Source organism: Leptonychotes weddellii, chromosome 4 (assembly GCF_054177405.1).
Source record: "Leptonychotes weddellii isolate Sample4059 chromosome 4, ASM5417740v2, whole genome shotgun sequence".
In the NCBI taxonomy this organism is placed as follows: domain Eukaryota; kingdom Metazoa; phylum Chordata; class Mammalia; order Carnivora; family Phocidae; genus Leptonychotes; species Leptonychotes weddellii.
The window spans coordinates 155,702,800-155,728,820 of NC_138372.1; the positions used below are offsets into that span (position 1 = coordinate 155,702,800).

The 26,021-nt window shown below is 48.8% G+C and overlaps 1 protein-coding gene and 1 long non-coding RNA gene across 3 annotated transcripts in view; one reads left to right on the plus strand and one right to left on the minus strand.

Moving 5' to 3' along the window:
- LOC145720973 (uncharacterized) overlaps positions 1–12,864 on the minus strand; it is a 17,001-nt gene extending 4,137 nt beyond the window's left edge. Inside the window, exon 1 of the long non-coding RNA XR_014144369.1 lies at positions 12,775–12,864. This is a non-coding gene — a long non-coding RNA (uncharacterized LOC145720973). The remainder of the gene's footprint in view (positions 1–12,774) is intronic.
- ZHX2 (zinc fingers and homeoboxes 2) overlaps positions 11,183–26,021 on the plus strand; it is a 153,647-nt gene continuing 138,808 nt past the window's right edge. For both annotated transcript variants that reach the window (XM_081816484.1, XM_081816485.1), the window contains exon 1: positions 11,183–11,412. The gene's annotated coding sequence lies outside the window, so the exon portion shown is untranslated. The remainder of the gene's footprint in view (positions 11,413–26,021) is intronic.

Below are 26,021 nucleotides of genomic sequence, written 5' to 3' on the forward strand. Positions count from 1 at the left end.
TGCATACACACAAAGAAGAGGTCACGTGAGCACACCGTGAGATGGGAGCTTCCCACAAGCCAAGGAAAGAGGCCTCAGGATGAAATCCATGTCGCTGGCACCTTGGTCTTGGACTTCTAGTCTCCAGAACGGGGAGAAATGAATGTCTGTTGTTTAAGCCCCCCAGCCTATGGTGTTTCATTATGGCAGCCAGAACAGACTACGGTAGTCTGCTGGTTGCGTGAGCTGTCTATCCAGAACCCAGCATGAGGCTGACGTATCCACAAAGATGAAGGTATTGTGTGAGGGGCACCCCTACCCATGCTAAATCCAGAGCTAAGGAGACTTGGGCCCTCAGGAGCAGCGCCCCTGAGAGGATGTGTGGAGCGGGGCCACACGTGTCCAGAGACTGAGAGGCAGAAGCAGAAGGCAGAAGGTTTTACCGAAAACCCCTCCTCATGGAAACTAGGGGTAAGGAGAAGCCTTCCCTCCCCTGTCATTTGTAACCACACAAAGTGCGCATTCCCATTCATGTGTTCATTCAGCATTTACTCAGTATCTGTCCTTTATCAGTCTTCTACTGCTGTGTAAGAAACTACCATAAACTGAGCAGCATAAAACAACACAAATTCATGATCGCACAACCTGTAGGTCAGACATCTGGACGTGGCACCACTGACTTTTCTGCTCAGGGTCTCATTTGGTACAAATGAGGTGTGGGCCCTAGCTGCAGTTCTGGTGTGGAATCTCAGGGTGTTCCTCCAAGTTCTGTGGTTATTGACAGAACTCATTTCCTTGTGGTTGTAGGACTGAGGTCTCTGTTGTCTTGTTAATGGCCAGCCAGAGACCGCTCTCAGCTCCTAGAGGTGGCTCTCGGGTCCTTGCCACACGGAACCCTCCATTCAGCCACGGAGAACGTCCCTTGTATAAAATCCCTCTCCTGCCTTGAATGTCTCTGACTTCTCCTTCTTCAACCAGCCAGAAAAACCTGTCTGCTTCTAAAGGGCTCATATGAGATGCCTGGGTGGTTCAGTCGGTGATGCGGCTGCCTTCAGCTCAGGTCATGATCCCAGGGTCCTGGGATCGAACCCCACATCGGGCTCGTTGCTCAGCAGGGAGCCTTCATCCCCCTCTGCCTGCCATTCCCCCTGCTTGTGCTCTCTCTCTCTCTCTGACAAATAAATAAATAAAACCTTAAAAAAAATAAAGGGCTCATATGATTAGATCAAGCCTATCCAGATAATCTTCATAATCTCCAGATTTTAAGGTCAACTGATTTGTGAATTTAATTACATTTGCAATATCCTTTCACAGCGGTACCTAGCTTAGTGTTTGAGCAACCAGGGGCTGGGGATCTTGGGGTCATCTCAGAATTCTACCTACCACAAACTCCATGTTAGGTGAGACATGAGGACAGAGATGCCTGGCAAAATACGCATCCATGAGGGACTTACAGTCAAGTGGACACAGCAAATACAAAGAAGGGACCCGATTACAAAGCAATAATTCTAATTAAGGAAAAGACAATATTCTGTAGGACTTCGGAAGAGGCTGGTGTCACTCTCTTGGGAAGAGTAGGTTTCCCAAAAGAAGTGACATTTGATTTGAGTCTTGAAGCATAGGAAGAGGGAAGGCATTCCAGGTGGAGGGTGCTCCATTTACAAAGATGGAAAAGACCATAGCAAATCTGGGGAGTGACAAGTAACCCAGAGCTGCTGAGTCTTTAGAGGACAAGGTTAGAAGAGGCAGAAGGGGATGCCTGGGTGGCTCAGTCGGTTAAGCGTCTGCCTTCAGCTCAGGTCATGATCCCAGGGTCCTGGGATCAAGTCCCGCATCGGGCTCCTTGCTCAGCGGGGAGTCTGCTTCTCTCTCTGCCTGCTGCCCCCCCTGCTTGTGCTCTCTCTCTCTCTGACAAATAAATAAATAAATAAAATCTTAAAAAAAAAAAAAAAAGAAGAGGCAGAAGACGGGGCTGGAAAAGTTGGTGGGGACCCGTTTGGGCCAGATGACCCATGCCATCCTAGAGAAGCAACCAAAGATTAGAAGCAGGGAAATGACCTAGCAAGATCTGTGTTTTTGGTGACAGCAGGGATAACGAGGGCAGAAACTGGAGCTAGGAAAATGAGTCAGTTGGTGTCTACAGCATTTCGAGTTCCTCAAACTAACCGTATGCTTACAGAGGGAACAATATTATAACTGATTGATCCGTGAGAGGCAGGTCGGTGTTCGCAGTACGGGACACGTGCCCCTGGTAGCATGTGTGAGACATGAGATGGTTTTAAATGATGCATGGACGCAGCAGTAAATAGCTCTGGCTCAGAGAGAAAGTTGCTCCTTTCCATTTCTCTTTCCATCCTTTTAATTAGCTCAAGGACAAGTTCTCAGTCTGGAGGTAGTCTGTCTTTAACACCTTTCCAACACCGTTTTCCCAAGTTCCACCTTCTGCAAATAACAGTAGCTAGCTAGATTAATAGCACTATTTCTTTCTGTAGATTATTTTTGCTGTTCCTTTCATTTGTTCCAATCAGTATTGGATTTTTTCCATGGTGATAAAAAGCTTTATTATTGTTGTTGTTGTTGTTGTTATATAAGTACATTTACATTTTCAAATGTGAATCAATATAAATTAAAAATGTTAAAGAATCCTGCAGATGGTACATATGCTGCTGGGGCAAAAGTTATGAAGGTGGTTTATAAACGAGTCACTTTGAGACACACAGGTGGAATGGGAAGCAGGCAGGATTTGTAGTCCGTCTAACTTGGGTACAAGTCCCACTTTTAACTTATTAGCTCAACGGCCCGTGAATAATTCATAAACCTTTTGGGCCTCAGTGTTCCCCTACAAATTAAGGAGATGATACACCTCCTCAGAAGGTGGTGACTGGTTAAATGAGATAAAATGAAAGAAGCTTCTAGGTGCCTCCTACATAGTAGGCACCTGGATTTCACAGCGCATATCTCTGAAGAAGGAAACCTCAGTTTTTGGCAACACCCAACAGGGACTTAAATCCAGCACCCACTGAGTATCTGTGCTTGATAAAAATTACCTAAGAGCATTCACCTGCTTAGTATCTGTGACCTGTGGGCAGCAGTGGTTCTTAGGCTGAATCCAGTTGTTTTGTGAGAAACTATTTAGGAAAAGCATTTAACTCAAGAGTGGCCAGCCCTGGCATCATGGCCAGGCCCCCAGGGCCTTGTCCTGGCTTTCTCTAAGATCTCAGAATACTACATCCTGCACAGATCAGTTGGGAGTGGATCTGGAACATTCAGATATATATGTAAGTGAAGATACATAGAAAATACCTCCCATTTTAGTTATCTATCGCTGTGTAATAAACCACCCCCAAACTTCATTGTGCTTAACAACTACCATTTTGTTATCATCTCTCACAATTCTGTGGGTTGACTGGGTTACACTGGGTAGTTCTGCTCTATGTGACATCAACTAGAGCTGTCATCACCTGGAGGGTCAATTAGTCTACCAGCATCCAAGATGGAGCACACATGTGGTTATAGTCTGACTGGGTGTTAGCCAGAAATCACAGGTGCTGTGTCCCTAGCGTCTTGGTTTTCTTCCATGACGCCTCTCCATGAAGTTTGGGCTTCTCACAGAATGGCGGCAAGATTCTAAGAGGAAGGAAACAGAAACTGCCAGTCTCTTAAGGCCTGGGCTCAGATGTCCCAGCATATCACGTCCATTGCATCCAAGCAATCGCAGGAGTAGTTCGGAGTCAAGGGTAGGGGAAAAACTCCACCTCATAATGGTGAAGTAATTTTCATACAGGGAGGAAAAGGATTGATGGCAGCCATCTTAGGAGACTATGAACCACACCTCCTACAGCTTTCACTTTTTGCAAAGGCTTGTCACTCTAAAATTATGTGTGTATTTCAACCCAGCAAATATTTATCTAGGAATTTATCCTAAGGAAGTGATCGTGGATGATTCAACACAAGGCTGTTCACTGGGAAAAGAAAATGAAACTACCTACTATTCAACAGTACTGGACCAGTTAAATCCAATGGCGTCTGAGGATAGTGTTTTGAATGTCTATGACCTGGAACCAGACAGAGTTAAGCTTAAATTCCAAATCCATCACTTAATATTTGGATGATGTTAAGAGAATTACTTAATTAACCTCTCTCTGTAAGTCTCAGTTTCTTTATCTGTAGGAGGTAAAATGTGGATTGTTGTGACGATCCATGGAAAAGGTTCAGCACATAGTGAATGATCACTAAATGTGAATTGCCATTATTATTGGCAATCATTAGTGCTATGGTTTTAGGACAAATATTTCTAATTTCCCCATTTCCAGGCACGTAACACTTTCATGGCTCCATGTGGGTAACTTTGTGACTAGTTCCGACCAATGAATAGTAAGCAAAAGTGATATATTACTTCCTGGCTGAACATTTAATTGTCTGGACAAGATGTTTTTTCTCTTGCTCAACAATTGGCAATGTCCGACGAATGTGTTGACTGCTTTGTTAGCCTGAGTCCCTGAGTGACTATGATGGTCAGAAGTCTCCTTGCTAACCCTTCATGCACATGTAGCAAAAGCAAGAAATAAAGTGGTTTTAAGTTACTGAGGTCAGGGGGTATTTGTTACTGCAGCGTATTTTAGCCCATTCACACTAGTACAATGTTGTTTTTGTTGTTGTTCAATCTTACAATGAACGATATTATTAATGGTCCCATTAAAGGTGGTGTATAATAAAGGTATTTAGATTCTTAATGACAAGAAAAAATAGTCATTCTATAAGGGCCACCTTCACTATGGAGGGTTCACTATACACAGGGCCACTTAAAATATGTTTGTACTTCCCACCAGATTCCCTTCATTACTCATCCAAATATCAGCTCAGCAAAGAGGCCATTTCTTTCTATCCTTTTACCAAGTTTTATTGATGTTCATGCCATTTATCATTACCTGATATATTGCATATTTACTTATTATCTAGTTCTAAAATAAGCTGTGTATCCCAGGCCCTAAAACCATGTATGAAACAAAGTAGACAATTTTTTTTTTTTATTTAATGCAGACATACATATATAGCAAAATGTGCACTGTGCTTTCTTCTGGGTGGTAAAATTGAGTGCTATCTATTTATTGAATATATTTATTTTTGCTTATGCATTCTTTCAACAAATACGCTTTGTTTATGTGAATTTTCATTTTCAATGATTAATATGTATTATTTTCACATGAGAAATGATAATAATAGGTAACATTTACTGAGCACTCACCGTGGGTCAAGCACTAAAGCTCAATATTTTACATGAATTATCTCAACCTCCCTGGGAGATAGGTCTAATCATTATCCCCATTTAGTATTCATAGATAAGGGTACTAACATTTAGAGAAGTTAAATGAGCACTGGGGCTGGAATTCAAACCCCAGATCTCTATGCTGTAGCCAAATAACTAACCAGACAATGTATATATCAGGATGCATACATAAGCTCATTATAAAGAGTAAATAGGCACATTCACACATGTTGTCTCATTGGAGGCTCACGAAAATCTTATGAAGGTAAGCCAGCAGGCATTATTATCCCCACTTCAAAGACCAAGTCTTGGGCCCATATGACTGCATCTTGCCATCTGCCTCCTTCCACATCTTTGCAACAGGTGCTTCCTCTCCCCTCCTCATAAGCCTTTTCCCCCACAATACTTGGCTATGCACATCTTTCCTTTGCATACCAACTGAAGACACAGCTCTGTTTCTCTGTGGCAGGCTTGAGACTTTGTTGCTTATAAGCAAATTTGCATGGGAATTAATATAAGCCAGAAATTAGGAGACTTGGGGACTGGTCTTGGCACTGCCACCAACTGAGAGCCTCAGTTCTCCCACCTGTAAAATGAGCTGGTTGGAGAAACAGATCCCTAAGGACCAAGGCAGAGTTAACGCTTTTCATGCTGGGAATCCAAATGAGGACTGACAAGTGATGCTCTGCTTAACCAGACCAAAGCCCATGCACCATAGAAATAGAAGCCTGGGGCACAGGAAATGAAGGTCTCAGCAAAGATCATTCTAGGTAAACAGAAAATGTGTACATCTTGAACAGTATTGGCTCCCTACTACCAGATGAGCCCTGACAAGAGTGCACTTCCTTCCTTCCTTCCTCCCTTCCTTCCTTCATCAGTCACTTACTGTGCACCTACATATAATACACCAGGCAGGTTTAAGAACGTGAACACAGCAGCTAAGGAAACAAACGTGCTTACAGGAACCTTACATTATAGTGGAGAGACAACAAATAAATGGATAAGCACATAAAACAGCATATGATAACAAAGACCTTGCCAGGTGATAATTCTCTTCCAGGATATTGCAAGAGAGAGGGACAAAGTCTGATAGGGCCACGCTTTGGTCCCCTTTTGGTACAGCAGCAAATGATGAAGAAGGGCACCAGAAATAGCATTGGCCTTGCAATTACAAGACCTGGAGTTAAATCATGGTTCTGGACGTAGTCTGAGAACTTGAAAACTATTACGCCCTGTATATAATCACTGCAACTTGTAAAAGCTTCAATAACCTGCTCTGTGAAATGGGGGTGGTGGTACCCACCCTGCTTACCTCACAGGAATGAGGCGAGGATCAAGCCAGACTATGAAATCAAATAAATAACAAGCTCTGAGTTTTCCCCACTGTAACTTTCTGTTCTACACTCCAAGCAGGTTCAGATTTCTGCGAAGTCAAACTCCTGCTATAAATGTCAAGTCCCCCCCCTCCTTTGATCCTACCAATGGCATGGGATCCCATCTCAAGGCAAAAGACATTTGGTATCAAACCATGGGGCTAGGGGTTGCAGACGTGGAGGGAAACAGCATCTGCTGGGCAAACTTCCCTTTTTCCTCCCACGCACAGGTATTTGGCAAAGCGATCTGAATGTTCCAAAAGGTCCCACTCTGTCTTGCTTTTTTCTAAGTTTTGCCAGTTGTGGCTATTCTATGCTACAGTTGGTAAATTGATATTTAATAGTTTTCATGTCTCTTATCAGTCTTATAATGGAAAAATTAAATAAATGTAACATGTGGAAGGATATATACTGAAATTAGAAGCAGTACCTCCTTGGACTGCTGATAAGCACTTTCTTTCTCTTGCTTGCTTCTCTGTATTTTGTGCTTTCTTTTCTCATTCATTAAAAAAATATTTATCTAGGGATCAGACAGCTGGAAGGGGCGATCCTGCAATTCACATCTTAATTCCAAATCTTTCTGCTCTGCCACCTTTCCTTTGGGTTTAGAAGCCAGTGTGGATTTGTTGTCATTAGATTAGGGGCTCCTCAGGGATAATGCTGGGTTTTTTTGTTTCTTTCCCTCCTGCAATTGCTAAATTTGCAAGACTTCCTAGCCGGGCCTGGTTTTCACCCAGTTATGAACAGAAGCTGCTTTCTCCCTGCTAGGCATCTATAAAACACCATGATAGACTCTCGTCCTTCCTTGGTTTCAAAGCCACTAGACAAAGATTTGAATCCAGGTTCTACCACTTACTGGCCGGGTGAGTTTGGAGAAGCTCCCTAACCTCTTTGAACTGCAGTTTTGTCATTTGTAAGATGAGGGAAACAATAGTCACAGGGTAGGTGGTTGTAAGGATTTGACAAGATAATGCATATGAAGGGCTTGCACCTAGCACAGCCTCAAAACATAATTGCTGTTAACGAAAGTAGTCTTGGGAAGCACTAGAAGCTGTTCTAGGCTTGGGGAGGATGTGCGTGGAAGGAAAGCTCAGGTTGTTACTAAAAAAGGTGGAATCATGTAATCATTAAGAACTCTGGCTCAGACCTTTTAAATCCTTGTTCCCTCCATTTGCCTCGGGCAAGCTATGACATTTCTCTGAGCCTCAACTTCCTCATCTGTAAAATGGGCATCATAATATAACTTACCTTAACAGCGGTTCTCAAAATGTGATCCAAGGACCCTGGGGGTCCCCAAGACCGTTTCAGGGGTCCTCAAAGTCAAAATCATTTTCATAATAGGGCATATTACTTGTTCTTTTCTCTCTCATACTCACACAAGTATACAGTAGTTTTCCTGAGGCTGTATGACCTGTAATGGTGTCATTGTTCTGAGGGCTAACAGAGAGTGTGTAAATTTGTTTTGATTTTTTTCAATTTAATTTCTAATACGGTAAATATCAATATGTATATAATTCACACAAACAAAAGCTATTTGGGGTCCTCAATAATTGTAAGAGTTTAAAGGGACCTGCAACAAAACATTTTGAGAATCACTGCCTGGTAGGAGTTGTTATAAAGATTAAGTAGCAACTGACATATGCATATAAAGCACTCAATAAGCATTACCCTTATAATTATTGATTCCAAAGCTCCTGAATCACATAAGGGTCCATCTACTCCACTTACACATAAAGCAAACTGAAATCATACCACTTAATGCAAAGTCACCCTTGTTTTATTCACTGCTGTTTATGTAGCGAAAGTTCAGTCCATGCTAAACTTTGAACAATTTACGGACACTGCAGCCCAACAGAAACCTCCACGGTGTCCATGACATTTAAGTGCCCTGAAGACATGGGAACTCAACAGTGCTGAGGGCTACCCGGCTTGGCTCAACCCCGACCCTTCCCACCCTGTTAATCTCTCACCCAGCCAGAGGCAGATGGTAATAAGATGGAGGCACAGGAAACTTGGCTTACAGAAAACCGTCCTAAGTGAGGAGGGACAGCCTCAAAATGGCAATAGTATCCTTAAGGTTTCCATGATTTCCTTGGAACCAAACAGAACTATACTTACTTTTGGGGGGGCTGGGCAGTGGAATGACCCAGAAGAGTGAAGGGAAAGAGCGAGCAAGACCTGGAAGGGTCTTGAGTAAGCAATATAAAATTATTAAAGTTGGTGGGGGAGGGCGCCTGGGTGGCTCAGTTGTTAAGCGTCTGCCTTCGGCTCAGGTCACGATCCCAGCGTCCTGGGATGGATCCCGCATGGGGCTCCCTGCCCAGCAGGAAGTCTGCTTCTCCCTCTCCCACTCCCCCTGTTTGTGTTCCCTCTCTCCCTGTGTCTCTCTCTGTCAAATAAATAAAATCTTAAAAAAAAAAAAAAAGTTGGTGGGGGAGGCTTTTTTTTTTTTTTCTTTTACTCTCCGGGCACACCCTTGAGGGAAAAAAAAATAAAACAGTATTCCTAGATTCTCCTGTTGATGGCAAATACATTAGGATCTTAGAAGTTTTCAAATGAGTTTGAGAAAGATGCGACGCGATCTGGGTCATGGTCATCAAGGAAGTTGTTAATGAATCCGTTAAGAGCTGCGACAGTTCTCCTCTCGGGTCTGTGAACATCACGCAAGAGACCCCCTCCCAGGCCAGGCCCTTGTTTTATGCGTCGTTAAAAAAACGAACAGACAGAGCTTACATGAGCAACAACCGAACAAACAGGTGCAGACCAGTAAGAAAATTTTGCATATGAGCTATTTTTATTGTCAAAATTTCTGGAGACCCAGTGGGGCTACATTAGAGAAATTGGAGCCCCTAGGGGAGACCCCCTAGAAAAGCCTTTCACCTAGTTTCTTCTCCCCAACCTAAGAAACGAAAATGTCAAAAGGTCACCCAGTGCGTTGGCCACGCGGTCCGCCCCCAAGGCCAGCCGTCCCCACCCCAGTCCCCGTCCTCGCCTCTGGCCACTCCGCCGCGCACGGCCACCTGTTGCTGCCCTGGCGCCCAGAGCTGAGTCGCAAACCGCCGCTAGAGTTCGTTCTAATTCCCCGGAGCAGAGGCTGACCGGGAAGCCCCGACGCTCCGCGCCTGCTAAGCCTCAGGGCGGGCGGGGACTCCGCGGAGCCTCCCAGCCTCAGGCTCCCTTTGTTTTCTCGCTGCGCTCAGACTGTCAGAAGTAGACCCCAGACAACATCCCTTGGCCCCCGCTCCGCTCGTGCGCGCTTGCGCCCAACTCACACCGCGAAAGGCTGACGCGCCGAGATGCCCTTGGAGGGGAAATGGGTCCGTCCGGGCAGGAATGCGAGGCGCAGACAGGTTGCCCGTGAGATTCCGAAGCGTCCCCTGGATCCCGAATTCCTTAGGGCTCCTTAGCGTAGCAGTGCTGCGGGAACGCGGCGCCCGGAACGCAAGTTCACCGCACTGAGGCCGCAGGCGGAGGGCAGCGAGATCCCGGCCCGCCTTTACTCTAAAACGCCCGAGGGGAACCAGGGGGCAGCTTAGGGATCCCTTCCCGCCGGGAACGCCAGAGTCCCAGTTCCGAAAGTGACCCGCCCTGCTTCCGAGGGACTTCCCTGCGAGCGCCGCAGGGGTGTGCATTTCTCCGAGTCTGAGAATCCCAGCGAACGCCGGCCCGACAAGAGTTTAAGTCAGCTCCCGGGGCGTCTGTTTGTTTATTGGCTCTTAAGGGAAAAAGTTTGAGGATCTTTAACCAACCTCAGACCTGGCGCAAGCGCAATTCTCCGAATCTCCCCAGCAAGAGTCATCTAATTTCGAGTCGTTATATAAGTGGGGGCTCTATCTCACCCTCCCTACCCCAAGCCCTCTTATTACTATTCCTGGAGCAAAACATATCTCGCTTAAAAAAAGATTTTTTTTTTTTTTTTTTTTTAGTTATTATTTCCCTGAGCCCAAAGACGCGGAGAAAGCGCGGCAGCGCCCTGGGCGCGTGGCGGCCCCACCCGCGCGCGGCCCCTCGAGCCGCGAGAGGGACGCGGGGTCGGGGGGTGCCGCCGGCTCAGGACCAGCAGCCGCGCCCCACAGTCCCTCTGTCTGCCACTCCACGTGGTCAGGATCAACAGTTTGTTGAGCTCATCAGTGACACCTTGAACTTTTCATAAAGAAAATGGGTATTGCACCGGGAGGGTTTGGCCGCGGCCGCCGGGCCGGGTCGTGCTTAATATTCAATGATCTCGCTCGCGCCTCCCCCTCCTCCCCTTGCAGAAATTCCACCGAGTCCGTTACTGGGCTCAGACTTTTAAGTTAATTTACTGCCCCCCCCCCCAACCTCGGCTAGTAACCAGCGCCTTTAGGGCCAGCCTCCCCCCCAGCTCCCGCCTGAAAATGACATTTCGCCGGCGTCTCCGGAGGGGGCTGAATTTCACTTTGTAACTTTCTGCGGAACCCGAGCCCGGGTGGCAGCTCGGGTGGTGGTATCGTATGCAAATACGCATGCTGACGTTACAGATCATGTGGGTTTTGGCGTAGATTCCCCACTGATCGAGACATTTTTTTTTCCCCTTTTTTTTTTCCTTTTTTTTTTTTCTTTTTAAAATTTTGGCCACTGTTCCCCGTACGGGGGCTTTTCCTGTCCGTCTGTCTGGCAGGCTGGCCGTGCCCCTCTTTCCCACGGAGCCCGAGCCCGGCGCCCGGTGGGGAGTGGGGAGTGGGTGGGGGGAGCCAGCAGAGTTCCATTTTGGAACGCCCGTGCCGTGTCTCCGCGCTCCCAGCCCGGGTCCCCGCGTCCCCAGCCCCGGCGCAGGTAAGAAACTTCGCCTCGGCGCCCCGCACCCCCCGCCCGGCGCCGCCAGCCCCGAGCCCCGCACGCCCGGCGCCGGCCACTCCAGCCCAACTTTCCCACCGCCGCCGCCGCCGCCGCGGCTCCCGAAAATGTGTTGTTAATGGGACTTGGCCGGGTTTGTGATTGGAAGGGGGGTGCGGAAGGGGGGGGGTGCGGGCCCTTTTTGCGGGTGGGAGGAAATAAGAGGATCCGGAGGGGTGGGAGATTTTTTTTTTTAAGAGTTTTGATTACAAGTTTGGATAAATGGGAGCTAGACCGAGGAGGAGGAGGAGGAGGAAAAACATGTCTACGTTTCCCTATGTCGACATAAGCCACAAAAAAATATGGCGTCCGCTTTCGACAGGGCGTTACGTAGACCCGACTCTGTTTTTATTTATTTATTTCGTGGCCGTCTCCCTCTCTCCGTGGCCCAGCTGCGGCGCTTTGTGCAAACGGGGCAGGTCCCGCGGGGACTCCGGCGGGACGTGGCCCGGCCCGGCGGGTTTGGCAGGCAGGGGGGCTGCGTGTGCGAGCTGCCCTCCCTCCCCCGCGCTCCCCTCTTCTCCCCTCTCCTGGTGACGATTCGCCGTACTGTGGTGGCAGGAAGCATGACGCCGTGGGTTGAGGCTGCCTCTCCTCTCGTCGCCGCCGGTGGCTGCGGGCGGCTGCCCGAGCTACCTGCCGGGGGCAGGGCGGGAGCGCGGAGCCGGCCCCCACGCCGGGCTCAGGTGGCGGGGCGCCCGGCGTACGGGTGGGGGATCGGGGGGGGGCGCGCTGTCCGCCGCCGGCCGGCCCACGCCCGCGGCCGCCTCTGCCAGCCGAGCCCACGCTCGCCCCCGGAGCGGCAGCTGGCGCTGGCGTCCGCCCCACGAGAGAGAGGTTCATCTTTGTTGGTGTTGCGGCGTCTTTGTGGCTTCCCCGGGACTTGGTATCCTCGCCTTTGCAAACTTGCCCTTTCCCCAGCCCCTTTGCAGGAGGCTGCGGAGACGGAGAGGAGCGGAAAGTTGGGAACCAGTGAGCAACACAGGACCGTCCCCTTGGCCCCGTAGCTGTGCGGAGCTCCGAGGCGGAGGAGGAGGGTGGCTCGTTAGGCTGGGGAGAAAACTTGGGGAAGCCAAGTTGTGATTTGTTCGGGCTTCCACCTGATTGATCGGCTTCAAAGCCAGTGGGGTCTCTGCTTTCAGCTGTTTGGGGATGGCCTTTTGTTTGTCCGGAGGTGGGGGGGAGGAGGAGGAGGGTGGGGGAATAATGACTTTCCCTGGACCCATCTCCTTTGAAAGAGGCGTTATCCGGCGGGCCCGGGGGTCCACTAAGTCTTGTCAGGCCCTAGAGTTCTTCCCCTACCTGGTCTCTGACGATCACCGTATGTCCAAGTCAGCAGCTCTCCGGGTCTGAGGCAGGCCCCGTTGGGCAGGTTTTTGAGGGGCAGGAATCCCTCCCCTTCATCCCTTGGGTAGCTCAGACCTCCCACACTTACCCTCTTAAAACACCGCGCACACACACTCACACACGCACTCACACACTCACACTCCTTTATGTAGAGCAGAAATTAATGCCTGTTGAAGTGAAGGGGGTGAGCTTCTGAGAGCTCTTCAAGATTTCAGTCAAAAGGTGATTTTCTATTTATGAGGGCCCTGAGTTTAAGCAGTTCAGTCCCAGGGCAGTAATGTCAAAAAGCATTTGGATGACAACCAAGTGGAATAAATATCTTGTAAAATGGCATGTTTAAAGTAAAAATAGATTAATGGAGCCCTCAAGTGCTTGAATGGAACTAACATAAAGGTTTGATTCAAGTTTAAAGGGAAAATTATATAAAGCTGTATACACATCTTCTTTTAAGGTGGGGGGGTTAGGGAATCTACAAGTAAGATTTAAATGCATCACTGACAGTAACTGGATCTGTGATCTGTGGGAATACTGTTGATGTTGAAAAGCCACGCTTTGATTGTTCTTGTGTGCATGTGCACCTTCTGGCTAGGTTTGATGTCAATGAGGATCCACCTGAAGTTAACAGCTCTTAAGGGGAAATTCAGAGGCCAGGGATTTAGGGTAAATCTGATGTATTAACCAATCCCCATTGAAAGGAAAAGATAAATGACAGTGTTTGTTGGTACTCAAGAAGGGTATTCTGATGGAAGTGCAGTGTATCTTGACCTGCGGAAAGGTGACCCCCACCCCAAGTGTCTCATCTCCATCAGGGCCATGTGATTGAGTAGGATGCCATGCGTTTGACCAAAAGAATAATGACAGTATTTGATAATGGTTGCTAACATTTACTGTTTTAGTATGCCAGGCGCAATGCTTTATATTCTAGGTGCTTTATCATTTAATTCTCACCCAAACCCAATGAGATAAATACTATTATCATCTTCAGGTTACAGTTGAAGAAACTGAGGCTCAGAGAGGTGAAGAAATTTGCCCAAAGCTGCAGAGCAAAAAGTGAAGTCAGTGTGCCAAGCAAGGCCTTATTTCTTAGCCTTCAACACTCCCGTTATGGCAGCTCTGGGATATGAGATATGGGGAGTCCTCATTAGTATGAAAAAGTAAAGGGACAGGTGTAGGTATGAAAAAGAAGGAACAGTGACCACTGCCCTGGGGTCTGAACTCCAGAATTTTCCTGGGTTTCATTCCTTTATTCATTTATTTAGCAGCTATGTGTTGATTTATTTGTTCATTCAGCAGCTATAATAATCATCCTAATGAGAGTGCAGTCATTGAACGTTTTTATATGCCAAGAACCCTTATAAGTGCTTAGGGTTATTTTGTCTTCATGACAACCCTGTGGGGTAAGTACTGTCATTCTGTCCCTTTTGTAGATGAGGAAGCAGAGGCACAGAGAGGCTCTCCAACTTGCCCAAGACCAAACAGTTAGTAAGTAGAGTGCCCGACCCTGGAACACACTCGCTTCACGCTCCAGCGCACTGCTCTAGACGTGGTAGAGATACTGGGGACGTAGAGCCCCCTACCCTCAATGCAAAACGCTGCTCCAGGCACTAGGAGAGGTTGGCAGGATCCAGACCCCCTACCCCCTAGGAATCTGAGCAGCCGGGCAGGCCAAATCAAGCAGGATTAACTAAGTGCTGTAATTGAGAAGAGTAACTACTGTGGAAGCACAATGAAGGACGTAATTACTGTGCTCTGAGGGAATCGTGGAGGATTTCCTAAAGGGGGTAGCATCTGAACTGACCCATGGAATGAGGAGGAACAATGTCTGGAGGTGTGTCAGATAGGATTGCATTCAGCTGTTAGCAGCAGAAATCCTAACCACTGGCCACTTAACCAGAGGGGGCTTACTTGTGTCAGACAATAAGAAGGGTGGGTGGGACGACGTAGCACTGGGGACCCAGGCTCTGTCTTTCCACTATGCCATCCTTAGGTATAGGCCTTCGGCCCCAGGTCTATGTTCTCGAGGTGGGAAGGTGGTTGCTGTGTCTCCAGGCTTCACATCTCCAGTCCAGGAAAGAGAAAGCAGGACGAATGAGGCTTAGAACATTCACCTAGTATGGCTTTACTGTTACATTTGGGAAGAGATGCCTCCCAGGGACTTCTGTCCTTAGTTCATCGGCCAGAACTGTGCCGCCTGGCCGCCCAGGGAGGGACAGTCATGCATTTTGGGGTAGGCACATTGCTGCCATGAACAAATTGGGGTGCGTGGTGGAATGGCTGTTGAGCTGGCAGATCCAGTGTGTGTGGCCTAAGAGGAGAAGAGGAAGAAAGGTTTTTCTGGGAAGGTAGAACTGCGTCCTGGGAGCCATGCCTATTCTGCGGAGGTGGAAAGGGGGATCCAGGGAAGGTTGTGCAAAGAGATGGTGCCAGACTTGGGGGTGGATGTGGAGGAGGTTGTCTTTTAATCCATAGGTACTGGGGAGCTATGGCAGGTTTCAGAGGAGGGATGTCATGTGTTTAGGAAGGTAAGACTGACAGCGGTGTGCCTTGTGCAGACAAATCAGCTTGGCTCTTATTTAAAATAAAATGAGTTCTGGAAAGTTTTGGACCAAGGGACCAGTTTTGCCTTAGGGCAGAAAGAAGACAGAGTACAATAAGAAAGGGAGGGATGATGGGGAGATGTCTTTTAGGTCCTGCCAGTAGGAATCCAAGATTAACCTGATGTTAGTCAGCTGTTACCAGGAGGTAACTAGATCTCCCTTATCATATCTCAGTTAGTGGAGCTGAAAACCGTGGGGGTAGGTACCATTACTCCCCAAACACTACACTTGGCCTTTCCCCTGACCCTCAGACACCTGGGTCCTACCTGCAGCAGCAGAATAACTTTCGTCATGACCCTTCACCTTTGCTTTATTTTTTAATGATTTATTTATTTATTTTCGAGAGAGCGAGAGCACGTGCGCATGCACTCACAAGCAGGAAGGGGGGTGGAGAGGGAGAGAATCACAAGCAGACTCCCCAGTGAGCACAGAGCCCAAAGCAGGGCTCAATCTCATGACCCTGAGATCATGACCTGAGCCAAAATCAAGAGTCAGACACCTAACTGACTGAGCCACCCAGGCGCCGCGCTTCACCTTTGCTTTAAATCAAGAGGATGACATCAGAGGGCATCAGAGGGCCTTCTGTCAGGTTCCCCACTCTGGATTCCTCCAGCGAGGACTCACATCCCTGATCCTCTGCTCAATTTAATAGCTTTATGACTTTGGGCTGTTACTTACCTCGCTCAACCTCAATTTCCTCATCCCGAAAACGGAGATTGTTCCAATAGCTGCCTTATGGGTTGTTGTGCAGCTTGAGAAGAAACTTCCGGAAGGGCTTAGCAAAGCACCTAGCCCCGTGTTCAGTACACATCTCCGTTATCACCGTCTTCGGCCCCAGTATCATCATGGTCACTGCCTCGGGACCTCTGGCGTGTGACTTTCTTGCATCCCTGAGGTGCCAAGTGATTAGCATACGTGGATGTTTATCACGGATTCCAAGACCCAGACTGTCCCCATCTCGTTGCATTCTCCTCCCTCCTCCCCCTTGTGCATCCACACTGGTTGGTGGCAGGTTTGAGCAGCCACGGAAATGGAAAGCCTTCCCAGAATATCGCAGTGAGACCCTGGTGCAGCGCTCAGGTACCGTGATGTGCTGTGTCATGGTCACATCCAGACAGCGCAGTTCTGAGAGGATGCTCGGCTACTCACATGCCCCTGTGGTAGACAGTAAAGTAGACATTGCTTTTAGTATTGAAAAGGTAGTTTCGTTTTTAACTGGGGGGAAGAAAAAAATCCCTCCTGCTTCCCCTCCCTCACCCTTCTGTAAGGCCCCCACCCTACATCGAACAGGTTGTGATTTTAAGAACATCCACCCACAATCTGTTTCCTGTTCCTATGCTTACAGTCATGCATTTGAGAAGGGTTGGTTGGCCATGGTGTGAGTGTGTGTGTGTGTGTGTGTGTGTGTGCGTGTCGACCCCCAAGGAGAAAAACGGTCCTGACAACAGTGTATCAGTTCCCACCCAGACTTGAAAATGGAATAAAAAAAGACCAGAGTCAGAACCAGTTTTCTGGCTGACACCTCTCTTTACCCCCCTGGTGAACAGTTTACCTGTTAAAAGCCACAGTTCACACACTTTCTTCCTCCTTCTGCCCCCCTCCAGCCCACTAGTACTAGAAACACTTAGTGGAGATTAAATCTTATTACACAGTGTTTCACTGCAATAGTAGTTACCACAGCGAGTCTGCAGTGAATGAGGTGCTTGTACTATTGATCCATGGGGGATCAATGTTAAGGAGTGTGACCGGGGCATTCACTTTGGTGTAAGAGATCTGTGGTATGTTTTGGGGGTGCACAGGCTTGGTTTGGGATAGAAAAGTGAGAAGCATGTGTTTACTTTTGGGTTTAAAGCCATGCTGGGTTTACCCTGCAGAGGAAAACCAGCAAAATCCTGGGAGCCATTTGCTGTCAAGTTCCAAGGCCTCAGAGAGTAGCCAGATTGAGTTAGCTCCTTCTTTGGGAGGGAATCCTCCCTGTTGGGGGCTCAGGACAGACTCTGTGGGAGAGAGAAGGAGCCTGCCATTGAGAAAGGGAATAGGGAAGACGTGAACAAGAGTTCTCGTTGGCCTGGTGGGGAGGCTGCCACGGCAGCTTCTAGACTCCAAGACATCTGCGGAAAACCGAGGAAGGACCAGGAGTCCAAACTGAGGAGGCAGCATGCATGCACACACTCATGGGTGTGCAAACACGAGGGTTGAGATCAGTGTTGCAGAAAGCCTCCAGAAAAACACTCCTTGGTGGGGCTGACATTCATGCCCGCCCCCAGCTGTCTTGACCCTCACCCCCTGCCTTGTCTACTCTGACCGGTGAGATGGAACGATTACAGAGTTCCCTATACACCCAGCCACCCTGCAAACACATGGTGTTGCCGCCTTAAGAACAGCAGCACTCCCCCAAACGGAAAGCCTCCTATGTTCCAGGCACTCTGCTACACACTTTCCTTTCACTTTTGGCATTCAGTGTGACCATGAGGAGTGCTTCGAGAGCAGGAGTGTAGCCCCATTGTAAAGCCAGGAAACCAAAGCTCAGAAAGAAAGCTAAGGTACTAAAGAAGGTAGGCCGAGTCAGGATTCAGACTCAGATCAGTCTGATCCCAAAGCTGATGCTCTTCGCTGTCACCAGGTCTTTCTGAAGTCTTCTGGAGGTGCCCCACCCCAGGCTGGGAGGACGTCTGGACAGAAGGTCCGTTTCAGAATGTGCTTCTGGGCAGTCTGATTGCTTTTCTGCTAAAGGGGTGTAGGGTGTGGGTGTGCGTGCATGCATGCATGAGTAGGGGTGTGTGTGTGTGTGTGTGTGTGTGTGTAAGTTTAATCAAAACAGAAGAGATTTCCAAATCCATGCTTCTTATCCTTAGTCCCCCAACTCCCCCCCCCAACCCCCACACCAAGAAAGACAACTCTCAAGCCTCCATCAGTGTCTATAACAGAACATTCTTCAGGGGGCACTGCACCCTTTCCACCCTCTCCTTGGCTGTTAGGGAGAAGGAATCCCAGTGGGCTGCAAGCTGCACTTGGGGACCGAGGAGACTCTGTTGGAGATGCTGAACGCCCTTGGCAGCCAATGGGAGAAGGAGATGGAGGGAGCAGGCGTTGGGAGGATGGAGATGGCTGTGTTGCTGTTTTTATACAATAAAAAGAGGATCATTGTAATTGGGAGCCCTTGAATCATAACACGTCTGCCTATGGCTCTCTCCAGCCGCAGAGCCATTTAGTTAAATAGCGCACAGAAAACTCCTTTCAACCGATATTACTTTCCCACTGTTCTTAAAATACAACACTGAGCTGAATTGCGGTGACGACAAAGCCACCTCAGGCTCCCCCAGCCCCCGGGTGTACCCAGAGCCCCCACGGAATCTCCCTGGCCTGTGGAGGAGGACATTTAGAAATTATTTTCATTTGTACTGCCCCCTTGCCTTTTTGGAAACAGCTCTTTAAGATACTTGCACACAGTCTGGTGCGAGCTAGATGTCACAGCCAAGTTGTTTATGGGGGGCGGTGGCCCGGAAGGGGCAGAGAGAGGCCAGCATGCCGGCGCCGGTGGGGATGGAGTGTGTCTTTGCCTTTTGTTGGGGGGCAGTGGGAAATGAAGAGATAATGGACGGACGGCTAGAAGCTGGAAAAGGAGACTGCCCCCCGGCCAAGAAATTGAGGGGAAGGGATGGGCGGTGGCTGCAGGCAGGAGCAGAGAGAACCACAGACCCTCACCTCACCTCCCCTAACAGAGCGCCGAGGGTTCATTATCCTGTAGAAAGGCCTGTTACTTTCTTCTGGGGAACTTTGTGTTACAGAATTAATTATGAGCATGCAGTGAACTTCTGCCAGAGCCAGAAGACTTCACATTGTTTCCAAGAGCAAGGACTCTTGGGCACAGGGAGCCACAGAGTGGAAACCGTTTGGCTCACTCCGTGGGTTAATGGTAGACATTCCAAAGATGGAGGGCTGTATTCGGCACTGTGACATTGAACATGGCCTGACTTCAGCACTTTCCGAAGTGGGATTTATGGGTCTAACAGTACAAAGTCTAATGTCCTCTGGGATCTCTGGAGGAGGATGTCGGGGAGCAGGGGATGAGTCTAATGGCAACATGGTACAATAGTAGGATGAGGGAATGTTCTAGCTAGAAGAAACTTCAGGGAGCACCGAGTCAATCTTAGGGAAATCGAGGCGCAGAGAAGTAAGTCAGTTTGCCCAAGAGTACACAGTCATCTGGCGGTATATCACCCTTCCTCGTCTATACGGTCTAGCTTACAGCTCTTGTGTCCTTGCACCTTCCCTAACCACTTCCTTTCCCACTTCTTTTCCTCTGTCTGGCCAGCAAACACTCAGCACCTGCCGGAGGAGGAAAAGGGCATCCCTGCCCGCAGGAAGTTCTCAGTCATTTGGCACTTAGCAACCATAGGGGTCCTCCTGGTGACAACGATAGGCACCATGCTGAGCACCTTTTGTGGGTCAGCTCATGCAAGTCCGAAGAGATAGAAGAACTCATTTATCTCCATGTAACAGGTGACAAGAGCAGAGTGGAGCGGGAAGCCCTTTGTCCGAGGTTTCTGGGAGCCAGGCAGCCTTCTCCCGCACCCGGGGCTCCCGCATCCCTGATGAGAACCCCTGGCCGAGCCGCCAGCCCGTGCTGAGGACAGCACAAGGATGTGCGCGCATTTGGGGCTTGACAGAGGGCTTTCTCGTGCATAGTTTCTTTTCCCCCAATTTATTGAATGCCACCTGTGTGTAGGCTCCTCACGCCGTCACACCATAGCCCAGGCCGTTCGTACAGCGACACAGCTGAGAAGGTGGCGTGAGGGTGGAGCCAGGTCCGTGGAATCCAAGACTGGAGCAGTTTTAGCCACATCGGGCATGCTGCAGCCATAACTCCCTGATTGAGGGTCCTCTGGGGGCAGGGACAGGTCACTTAGGGACACCGAATCACCCTGAAGATCCCCCTAAAATTAAAGGAATTGAGGCAGCTTCCAACTAAGCCGCAGATACGTATTTGAGCCTATTGAAGGAGTACCAGTTACAGTTTAGGGGTGCTGTGTGCCAGGCCCCTGTACACGGGTGTTAGCGTTAGCCCGAATTTTAGAAGAGCTTAAGGTACATCCCTTAAAACTCCCCCGTTTACAAAGTGTACAGTTAATTGAGTATTTACAGCTGTACAACCATGCCAACAATCTCCTTTTAGAACATTCCCATCATCTCAAAAAGGGATCCTGTGCCCATTGGCCATCACTGCCCAGCCCCCTCTGCAGCCCCCCGGCCCCCAAGCCTTAACAACTTAATCGACTTTCTGTCTCTACAGATCTGCCCTTGCTGAGCATGCCATATAGGAGAAACCATACAATACGTGGTCTTTTGTGTTCAACTTCTTTCACTTAGCATAGGGTTCTAGAGGCTCATCCGTGTTATAGGATGCATCAGAACTTCATTGTTTTTATGGCCCAATAGTATTCCATTGTGTGACTATGTCTGCAAGGGCCACCATAACAAAATGCGGCAGACTGGGTGGCTTCAACAACAGACATTTATTTTCCCACAGTTCTGGAGGCTGGACGTTCAAGATCAAGGTGTCAGCACATTCGATTTCTTCTGCAGCTTCTCTCCTCGGCTTGCAGATGGCCGCCTGCTCGAATGACCTCACGTGGCCTTTCCTCGGTGCACACACATCCCTGGGGTCCCTCTGTGTGTCCAGATTTCCTCTTCTAAGGACACCAGTCAGATTGGATTCGGGCCCACACTAATGGCTTTGTTTTAACTTCATCACCTCTTTCGAGGTCCTATCTCCAAATACAGTCACACTCGGGGCTACTGGGGATAGAGCTTCAACATATGAATTTGGGGGCAGGGATACAGGCCAGCCCCTATTTCGTTTATTCATTCACCCGTCCACAATTGGGTTTCTACATTTGGGGCTTTGTAATAATGCTGTTGTGAACACGTGTGTAATCTGTGTGGAGGTGTGTTTTCACTTCTCTTGGGAAGATACCTAGGAGTGGAATTGCTGAGTTAGATGGTCACTTTATGTTTAACTTTTTAAAAGGTTTTATTTATTTATTTATTTATTTATTTATTTATTTATTTATTAGAGAGAGAGAGAGAGAATGAGCAGTTGGAAGGGGCAGAGGGAAAGAGAGGGAGAGGGAGAAGCAGACTCCCCGATGAGCAGAAAGCCTGACACGGGGCTCGATCCCAGGACCCGGAGATCATGACCTGAGCCGAAGGCAGGCGCTTAACAGACCGAGCCACCCAGGGGCCCCTATGTTTAACTTTTTGAGAAACCGCCAAACCGTTCTCCACAGTGGCAGCACCATTTCCCATTCCCGCCAGCAGGGTAGGAGGGTTCTGGTTTCTCCGAGTCTTCACCAACCCTTGGCATTGCCTGAGCCCCATTTTACAGGTGAGGAAACTGAGCACAGTGTGGGGAAGGTCAGTCGCATGGCTAGAGGGCAGAGGAACAGGATTCACACGCCAGTCTGACCAGTAAACTACCCAAAGATGACCAAGCCACAGGCTCTTCCCTGGAGGAGCTCCCAGGCTCACTGGGGGAATGTGTGCATTTGCTGTTCTACACAGCTGACCTAGCTGGACTTGGAACGGTGGGGCCCCTGCTCCCAAGGTGGCTGTGTGAATTCCAAGGGGCAACACCTGTGAAGTACTTAGCACAGCACCTGGCACCTAGGCAGTGCCCTAGAAATAGCTGGCTCATACTGTTGTGTTATCTCTGACCTTCTGTACGATGAGGCTGCCTCTGAGTCACTGCAGTTTGAGGGATATCCTTATGCCTTGGATCTATGACTAGGGGCCACGCCCCTACCGCACCGAAGGGGCCATCACCCGGTGAGCAGGAAGTGGCCTGGGATGAAGGAGCTGGCCATCCAGGCTCTCCTCAGACCCGCTGAGCCGGTCCTGGGGGTGGTGGGTCCTGTCCACAGAGCCCAGCACTGGCTCTCCTTGGGCTTCTGGCATTCCCTGGCTGGGCTGTCGACGCTCTGTGTCCGACCCTGCTACCTCCCAAGCCAGAGGGTGATTCCTGTGCTCCCAGGTGTGAGTAAAGACCTGATAGATCACGCTTGGGGCCAAGGTGAGGCAGGGAAGGGTGCTTCGGGGCCTTTCTGCAGAATTGACAGCCCCCTGGTTTTCCCCCAGCTGGGAGAAAGGGCCCTTTCAGTGGCCGTGGTTATAACCAGATCAGCCTGCTGCTTGTTCAGAGTGGGGAGGGGTGCACTGCTTGACCCTGGGAAGGGGATTCGTGGGATCAACGTCCAGATTTCTGGATATAGAAAAGATACGTGCCAGTTACAGAAATGATAGAAACGTGTGGTTCTAAAACCCCAAATCTGATCATGCTTCATTAGCCTTCTAAAAACCTCCCCATGTCACTGGTTGTCCAGGAGTCACAAGCCCAAATCCTTTCAGGGGCTTTGCAGGTCATATACAAGAGTGAAGGGGTGGAGTAGAGGGTGGTAGCAAGTGGTGGGGAGTGGGTCAAAGTGGAAAGCCTAAGCCCAGTCTAAAGGCATTCAGAATCCATTTTTTTCCCAATGTGCTTTTTCTGTCCATTCTAATGAGGACCTCCAGTTAGTAACTTCTAACCCATAGGATCAAGTCCACAAATCCCTGAACCTCGCTTTACCAGGCACGTCCTGCTATAACCAGTTGCCCCCAGCCATATGCCCCACACTTCAGCCCTGCAAGACTGAGCCCTAAACCTCGTGAGCCATCCTCTCTCCTCTTCCTTTCCGCACAGAGATCCTCTTCCCGGAAAGACTCCTCCCCCAAACTCAGCAAGACCTACTCATTCCTGCTAGAGAGAGAACTTGCTCCCTCCTCCGAGAGAGACTAGTGTGCGGCAGAAATAACCCCTCAGAAATCTTAGCATGTGGATTTTGATCCATGTGCATGTCTGTCCCCCTGAAAAACTGTGAGCCACCCCTGCACCCCAAGGGAGGGCTTCCTATTTGTCTTCATGTTCCCAGCACCAGCGCGAGGCTGGCCCACTGAGTAGGTTCAAAATGAATGTTTCTCATGTGATTGGACTGTTACAGGTATGAGTAAAGGACCCTTTCACCGGAGCCTGTTGGGGGGCCGGAGCTCTAGGTCAGCACAAGGGAGCAGAAGGCACTGCTGCTCGCTGCTGCCCCCGGTGGCAGGTCCGGGACAGTCCCTGGACCATTTTGTAACAGGAAGCCGGTGGAGGAAGCTTCCGTCCCAGGCTGGTTTTGTCCCAGATTCAGGATCTTTGGGCCAAACTCTGCCAAACTCCCTGCCTCACTGGCTCCGCCCCACCGCCTCGTCTGGACCTCTGGCCTCTGTGTGCAGCCTGGATCCAGTTCCTCCCTCTGACTTGTCTGTCCCCTCTGTATCCTCTTGGGAACACTGTCTTCACCTTCCCATATGGTTCCTGCAGCAATTTCACAGGTGGTGGCGCACGGTCTTTCCACTGCTTCCAATAGTAAACTGTCTTTTTTTTTTTTTTTTTTAAGCAAGTTTAAACTTGAGACCAAACTCTACTGTCAAGGTGATAGAGAGGAAGGAAACAAACTGATTGAATGCCCGCTACGTGCCAACCATTGAACCAAGCATGTTGTGTACTCTACGTTGTTTTAAATTACTTAATTCTCCCAGCAGCCCCACTTGGTAGACGTTTTTATACCTATTTTATGGATGAGGAAATTGAAGCGTCAAGAAATTAACTTGCCTGAGTTATACAGGAAATGGCCGAGCTGGCATTAAGGGCCGGGTCTGCATGACATCAGGCCCCAGGGACTTACCACATCACAATGCTGGAGTGTTAGGTAAAGAGTATTAAGAATCTGTGTGGGGGAGCCTGGCTGGCTACGTTGGAAGAGCATGGGACTCTTGATCTCAGAGTCGTGGGTTTGAGCCCCATGTTGGGTATAGAGATAACCAAAAAAAAACAAACAAAAAAAAAGTCTGTTGTTAAATGCCTTAGCAAATGGGATACCAGGGACACTGGTTCTATATTCCCTTCTAGAGCTTAGGATTTTGCTTATGAAAAGCTGCACAGATAGAATTACTACCAGGAGCCTCTTCTTCCTTTCCCTTACAAGGTGCTTCTTGGCACTAATACAGCTTCTCATTCTCAAGATACCTGTCCTCTTGCAGTTTTGTCACCAATCCCCCCACTTCGGGGAGGGAAGAACAAAATACCTGTCACGAGAGAGATGGCCACATTTAGTAAATCTTAACCTGCTGGGCCATCTTATGTAATGGGAAAATGGTCTCCCTGAGATTTCAGTCTGGAGAAGAACTGGCCCTTCTGGGACAAACATGCATGGACCCTCTGGAACGGCACTGAATAAAGATACAGGAGCAGTCAGGTTAGGCTAACCTATGATGCCGTGACAAGGAAACCCTCAGATCCTACTGCCTTAACAAAGCAAGGTTTATCTCTTACCCTTGGGAAGTGTGCTGAAGGCCAACAGCTCGACGAGGTAACTTTCTTCCAAGCTAGGACTTAGGGATCCAGGCTGCTTTGATTTGGTGGCCACATCATTTGAAACAGTTGGCTTTCAGGCTGCTGGAGCATAGGAGAAGGAAATTCAAGGGTCCCATACACACTCTTTAAAGGTATCACCTCTACTCACAGGACCCTGCCTATCTCCCTGTCTCTAGGATGCTGGGAAACCAAGGGGTGGGGTGTGGTATGTGAATGTTTCGTGAGTAATACGTATTTCTATCCCTTGAAACCCAGGACTGGCTGTCATACTTCAGGAAATCATTGTTCCTCTCAGCCTTGCCGAGTATCAGGGAGTAAAGAGGATCAGTGGCAAAGCCCAGACTCGAACACGGCTTCCTGACACCTAGTCTGGTGCCATTTTTGCTCAATTGCCTCACCCAGCGGGATGTGGAGGAGTGGTCCTGATGCTCGGAAGGCCCCCCAAACATTGAAAATAAGAAATTTTTGCAACATGTTTACCTTTCCTATATTTCAGAGAACACCATTACAATTTGGTTTTACATTGAACGTCCAGTGTGGCCTAAAGAAAATGAACTTTAATGAGCCCCTAGTTACCGCCAAGCACTCGTGATGCTGAGCACAAGAATAACTCTGGTGGCCAGCATTTACCTCGAGCATGCAATGTGCCAGGCAGATTCTCAGCTCTATGTGGATTAATTTATATACTCCACCCAAGTCCCCTAGGAGGTGCTTACTCTTACTTTCCTCCCGCGAGAAGCCTGATTATCTGCATGTAACAGATAAGGAAACTCTGAGGTTCTGGGAGGTGACATAGCTATGAAGCCCAGCTTCACAGGCAGATCTAGCTGATTCCCAAGCCAACCTTCAATTTGTGAGGTTGGGAGTACGTTGAGGGATGCAGGAAAGGCCAAGGATTAAGTAGCAGTGCTATTCACACGAGTCGTTGAATGCTTTGGGGGTATCCAGCCATGCCTATCCATTGCAAGGTGTGCCGGAAATGTTCTGGATGCTGGACGCTTTGTTTATCCATACAGGAAATATTCAAGCACCTACTTTGCATCAGATGCCGTGCTAAATACTAGAGATACTACAGTGGTGGGCGAGATACTGCTTTCAATCTGGACTTACGTATTTCTCTGTGGGACTTTTTAGATTTAATTTAAAAATGTCCT